General features: G+C 35.4%; 1 long non-coding RNA gene and 1 pseudogene across 1 annotated transcript; one reads left to right on the top strand and one right to left on the bottom strand.

The window, feature by feature from the left end:
* Positions 1 to 1,093: 1,093 nt before the first annotated feature.
* On the bottom strand, positions 1,094 to 1,532 carry LOC131246322 (uncharacterized; annotated as a pseudogene).
* Positions 1,533 to 3,722: 2,190 nt separating this feature from the next.
* LOC131246323 (uncharacterized) lies at positions 3,723 to 6,600 on the top strand. Its single transcript, XR_009171316.1, has 3 exons — positions 3,723 to 4,086; positions 6,138 to 6,198; positions 6,389 to 6,600. It is a non-coding gene; the product is annotated as an uncharacterized LOC131246323 (long non-coding RNA).
* Positions 6,601 to 6,854: the final 254 nt, after the last annotated feature.

The following is a 6,854-nucleotide window of genomic DNA, read 5'->3' as shown; positions in this document are numbered from 1 at the left end:
CTAAAAGTTGCCACACCATTAATAATTAATGGTGTTGTAAGGGGCTCTATAGGGCCTAAAAGAATATATGTGTTCTATCTAAGCCGTCCATCTATTTTAAAATATTACTTTAGGGCATGAAATAAAAAATCAGCTAGATCAAAGGCTCGAGTGGACCACACAATAGGACATAAGGAGATTAAATCACATTTGTTTCCTATGGCTTGGTCCACTTGGGCCTTCAATCTATTTGAAGTTTGGGATCATGAACTAAAATAATTTATTAAAATTAATGGTTAGAATGGATAAACCAAATACATCATGGTGGGCCCCACGGAGCCCCTGTCAAGACCATCCATGGTCTGTCTCACGAAACGACACCCAAATTTGGGCGCGTGCTCAAAATAGAGCTGCGCACAAAATAGGACCGTCCATATCTCTCTCTCTCTCTCTCTCTCTCTCTCTCTCTCTCTCTCTCCCCTAATCCTTTCTCTCGCTCTCTATTCCCCAATCCTCTCTCTCCCTCCCGATCTCTACTCCATCTTTCTCATTCTCCTCCCTTCCTCTCCAATATCTTCGCCGTCTCTTCTATCTCTCTATTGCAGCAGTCGTGAAGCTCCTACCCGAAGAAACACACGCTATTTGAGGCATAGGTTTGATATCTTCCTCTCTTTATGTCTCTTTTTCTGTCTTTCATATTTAATGCATACTGCTCTGTCTCGCTCGCCATGAAATTCTTCATCTGATCTTCTTCCCTAAGCTTACAAAGAAGCCCTAACTTGCCATCTTTTTTTGGAAAAGGGAAGGTGACAACGGTGGACCCATTGATAATCAGGTTGAATGGCATTGCGTTACAATTGCGGGTATGAGGCTATTATTTGGTACAGATCTATTGTGGATTTATTGCTTTTTCAGGCAAATTGCAATAGCAGGATCTAGATTCCTATGGAAAATACCACTTATTCCTTTTTTTTAGTGTAGTTGAAATAAAGCTAAATCATCATCATCTCTCTCTCTAACATATTCAGTGACTAAGTCAAGCTGGGAGGGGGGGTGTATGTTCAAATGTTACTTGTACTTCCCAGTAGAAAGTTTTTGCTCATAGCCACAAGCCTCAGGCTATGCCACCTCTTATGGTTGTCCTAATTATCTGAAACAGGGATGATCCAATGATGACAAAAACAAAGAACTCCAACACAATCGGCCCAACAAGGTAGTTATTTCATTTCTTTATTGTTATTTCAGGAACAAATCCCCTCTTGGTGATATTTTTCTGAAACTTATCAATTTTTATGTCTGCAAGGCACCTTGAAGTCATCATTTTCTGGAGAGAGTGAGAGAGAATGTGCTATGAATGTGTTACTTTATCAGATTTGTTAACTGTCATGAATTTATCATTGTATTTGTTATGGTTCTCCTATAGATTTGTTAGTGCATCTGTCAAGAATGCGTTACTCTATCAGTTATCCATCTACTGTTTTGTTATTTGTGGATTTATTGTTGTATCTTCTATATATCTAATGTTTGTGTTACTAAGAATTTTTTCTAGTGTGGCAGTGAATTTGGGCTCTACTTAAACTTTTTTGCAGCTATCAGATTGATCGATATGTACATCAAGAATAGGGGGATAGGGAGCACACACATGGTGTTTGATGGAATGGCTGAGATTTGTTGACTACACATTATCCTTGTTTTTCTTCACATGTTTTGAAAAATATTTTCCATATAATAAAAAAAAACCTGCATTGTTTGAATCCTTTTAGATGATTTCTAGTCCATTTTTAAGGCTATCCTTCATTTACCATTTGCAGATTCTTGACTTTACTCATTTTGTATTTGTAGTTGTAGCTTTAAGTTAATCTAGAGCTAGTTGTAAGTGATCATTCCTACTTTTCCATTTGAATGGTTTAAAATTTTAGAAGATAATAATATGAATTAAGAAGAGGAAAATAAAACATGGCAGGAGAATTCTTTTGATGACTATTGATATTTGTGACTTGTGCATGTCACCTTAATGTAAGGAGGTCATGTTTAGATAGATTTTGTATCCAAAAATAACTTTTGAGATAGAGGGCGAAGTTACAACATAATTGATATGTCCTTTAGGAACAGGTCTCAGATGTTAAAAGTCATAAAAGAATAACCATGTCGTCAAAAAACATTCATTAGGGGACTTCATCTTGGACACTAGATATCAAGTTAAGGGAGAACTGGGAATGGAGATCCAATCATTTGCTTGTTTATGGAGATGAGTGTTGTCGGATTCTCAGCTAACAAGAGCACTTGTGTACGAATGCTAAACGGGTGTGCAAACATGGGCTCAATGTGCTTTTTCCAAGCAACCCCATGCACAAGTGATGTCTATGAAATGGCATATGTATGGGGCAATATACTTCCGTTTTCTAATTTCGTGTTAGTAATGGGATTTTCATATTTTTATTTTCTTATTGTTGAAGATTGTGTTTGGAATGCTACTACCGTTTATTTTTAGGTTGCCTTACTTTTTAAGGAACATCAGAATTTGCTAGAGGAGTTTGTAAGTTTCCTACCTAATCCCACTGGGATGGATCTTATGCAGCATGCTTTGGTAGAAAGGAGCTTGGCTATGCCCATGGTGTAGCAAGTTCATGGGTAAGAGGTACTTTCTTTCTTACTTTTGTCTTTGGATATCTTGTTGAATCCAACTGCCTAAGCGTCTAACCATACAACTCAGTGAATGTAGACTTATGCCCAAGATTTTCAATACTGGCATCAGTTCTGGTATTCCAACCAGAAATGATACAATTCGACTGTATTTAGCTCTATCAGTGCCCATGTTAGCCATATCATCTTTCTTTCTTCTTCTTCTTCTTCTTCTTCTTTTTTTTTTTTAATCCAATGTTGAAGCTTTTTTTTTTTCACTTGTCCAGTGGCTCTCTTGAATTCAATTTTAGAGTTTTAATGTTTCTAGTAGTTTGCAGATCAACTAATTTAATAACATTGTGTATTTATCCCATCTATGTTCCATATCATGCTAGCTGCTTGGAACTTTTATGATTTGAAATGAATTTTTAGACAATCTGATAATGTTTGCTTTCAACTTTGTGTAGGGATCGAAACCTGTTGAAATCTACTATGGGATTGGAGCAATTTCCAATTACCTTATAAAAAGGGCCGAAACCACCCTTCCCAATCTTATTTGTTGGACAAAAGTTATCTGTATCAGCTACTACATTTGCAAAAACTATATAATGGCAACTTCAAACCTTTCTTGTCTTCTTTGAACCTCTTTACACCAATGAATTCCCTGTCATCTAACCCATTATTTCCTAATACTTATGTAGTGAAGTATTGGTTCTTAATTGATTGAAATGGTTATTGGAATTTCATATTTGTAATAATGTTGTTCTTGCTCCTTTTTATGATTCAGCATAGGTAATTTGGTTCTACATGCAATCTGTTTCTAGAAATGGCACAACTGCTCAGATGCTGACTTGGTTGAGTGTAACCCATCCACCCTTAAAAGTGGGAGCACCAAATGTGGAACTTAGGTACCATTTGAGTCTAAGCCAAATCACTGTTGTGTTCAATACTTGTGGTAATAAATTGCTTGAGATTTTTGGAAAGTGTGGGAGCATGAAGGATACCCACCATGATAAATTGGTGATAACCCGACAGAGAAATATAACTGGGTAATCCAAGCATACACCAGACCTGAATCCTATGACAGGTAAAATTTGAAGTGTTGAACTTCGAATAATGAAGGTATTTAACTCCAAATTTTTAAACTCACACATGGCTTTGTTAGGAGATGCCTTACTATAATCATTTGATGATGAGTACAACTAGTTTTAATGTTTTGTTTTGTTACTGGGTTCAGTCACAGTAGTTCTCTACCACAATGCATGGTAATTGTATGTGATGCTGCGAGTTTCTTTCTCTTGCCTAAAATATGCAGGGTGCAGCTGCTTGTTTAGAAGAATTGTTGATTTAGTAGCTGCTTGTTTAGAAGAATTGTTGATTTTAGCAGCTGCTTGTTTAGAAGAATTGTTGATTTTAGCAGCTGCTTGTTTAGATGTACATGGGGATGACAGTGTGAAGTATCTGTAATGGAAGTTTGTTATAAGGGTGAGCATGCATATGTTCCTATAACTCAAGAAAGGTCACTGGTCCTATCAATTTTGTTGGTCTTATCAAATTTCGTATATTTTGTTGGTCCTATCAATTTTCGCATATTTTGTTGGTCCTAAATATTACTTCACAATTCATGACTTCTTTAATACTTCCCACAAAATAGAGGGTACTTTTATCTTGTGGGTAAGAACAAAAGACCACTTTATTTTTAAGGAAATTGACAAAATACATTGGAAGTATTTTCTAAAAATCCTAGCATTCACATGTGAATGTAGGATGCATTGTATGATTTGACTGCTATTTGTAATAAATGTATCATTTTTTTCCTGATTGCATTTTATATACTATTCCTATAACATTAATTGTATTAGCTTAGATGAGTTGATTAATCCTAGCATTAATTCTTACAGTAAACGTGCATCATTGGGACCTATAGTAAACGTGCCACTGTGAAGAAAACACCACAACTAGACAATTTTAGTAGTTGGTGGGACCCAAAGATCAGCAAGTGAATGGTAAATGGTACCTTTTATTATGGATCACCCCTGGACCAATGACCTGGTACCTTTTGTTGTTGAAAGTTCCTAATTAGTTTGTTTCTGTATTGCGTCGGAGCTATCCGGATGTTAAGCGGGGGTCCTTGGAAGGTGGGAACCACTGTTATGATCATGATGAAGATATCTATTTCCTATGGGTAGCAATATGAGTGGCCTGGCCATTTGGACAAGCCCGTGTTTATGTATTATCTAGAAATTGATGAAGCAGATCCGGATGTGCGTCAAAGCTATCCGAATGTTGAGCAGGGGTCCCTAGAAAGTGGGAATCGCTGATATTTATTTTTTCCCTTCATCACTCTCTATGTGATCTTATGAATGGGTTGGATGATAAATAAACATCACTACAGGCCCTAGAAAGGTTTCAATGATGGAAATCATTATACCCACTATTTCTTGTGGTATGTTCTACCTGAGTTTTGGATATGATTCAATTTTGGTTTCAACCTCTAAAATGATCTGGAAAAGTAGATGGACAGTGTAGATAAACTACATCTATTTATAGTGGGTCCAATGATTTCCTAACCCTAAACCTAAACTTGAAAACCTAAATCTACACCTGAACCCGAACCCGAATTCCTAAACCTAAACCTAAACCTATTCTCAAATCCCTAAACCTAAACCTATAACCTATAACCTATAACCTAAACCTAAACCTATAACCTTAACCTGAACCTTAACCTATAGCCCATAACCTAAACCTAAACCTATAAACTAAACCTAAACATATAACCCTAAACCTAAACCCAAACTCGAATTCCTAAACCTATAACCTATAATCTAAATCTAAACCTATAACCTGATATATATATATATATATATATATATATATGAGAAACATTATAAAGGAAGGAAATTTAGAAGAAAAAAACTAGACTAAGGATTATTTCCTTTTCCTCTTCCTATCACCAAAAAAAGAAAAAAAAAGTATTAAAAAGGAAAAAAAGAAAAAGAAAGAAAGAAAGAAAAAGAAAAATACTCCAAAAACCTTATTTATTTTCCACAAAACTGAAAATTTTCAATTACGACTTTGAGATTGGCAATGGGAAAACCTAATGTGTATAATGTGTTCTAAGTGTTTTGTTATTGTATTGAGTCAATACTACTCGAGACTTGGACTCACTCAGCTTAGTGCAAAACTTTGTCATGTGTCAGGATTTGCTCACATTTTTGTAATATACATATATTTATATCTGAGTTTCATCATCACTATGGAGAAGAAGGGCTTCTCAGTTTGTTATTTTTTTTAAAAAAAAATATATCATATTCACATTTTGGCCTGATTTTTCATGCTCCATTTGTTTGCATTCTTGTTTCTGAATGGGACAGAGAAACTATATCATCATATCCTGTTCATGGAGTTTTATAAGCATCTTGACCTCTTCTACTTGGGTTCCTCTTCTTATTCACTTCTATAGATATGTATTACTTTCTCTTTGTTATAATTTGGGATTAATTTTTTTTTCCCTTCATTTGGTGCATCATTTGTAGATATATTGGAAGGACTTCTTAAATTTCCAAGAAACAGGGAATGTGCTGACTGCAAAAGCAAGTAGGTATCTTGGTTGAATTGTGATAACAAATGATCTTTTATTTCTAAAGCTGAGGCACAAGGTGGATTTTCAATATTCTTCTCATTAAATACTTTTTGGCTTTTCTGGTCATTTGTTACATACTGCATTCAAAAGCACCATGAGCAATAACAACATTCACATATTATAATTCACCTTTAAACAATACAGGAGCAAGTAGTGGGCACATGGCAGTTACAGATACTTCACAAAATGAAACATTGGAGGTTGGACCTGGGAATTTGAAGATGTCCTTTTCATCAACATCTAGACAACCGAAACGTATGACGAATTATAGAACAGGGGTGAGTTGTATTTTCTTTCCTGATTACAAGCTCCTGGGTTAATTAGCTTCAAAGTTTCTTGTAAATTGGGCTTCTTTGACATATATAACTCCAGTATCTAGGCCTTGTAATTAATTAAAACTTTACATATGTTATCCAGTGGATTCCAATTCTCCTCGCCATATCATTCAAACCCTTTTACATGGTTATTACTATGTTTATAACTCTCGTAAATGGTAACATGCCTACCCAAGTGAAAGATTTGGATATGGAACTTGAAGGTACTAAGCAGAAAAGTAAACAAAACCTGCAACAAGCCATCTTAATTGAAAGGGAAAGAGTTACTCAAATGC

This window comes from Magnolia sinica, chromosome 5, assembly GCF_029962835.1.
Source record: "Magnolia sinica isolate HGM2019 chromosome 5, MsV1, whole genome shotgun sequence".
Lineage (NCBI taxonomy): Eukaryota > Viridiplantae > Streptophyta > Magnoliopsida > Magnoliales > Magnoliaceae > Magnolia > Magnolia sinica.
The sequence above is the reverse complement of the archived record's forward strand: the minus strand, read 5'-3'. Positions and strand labels throughout refer to the sequence as shown.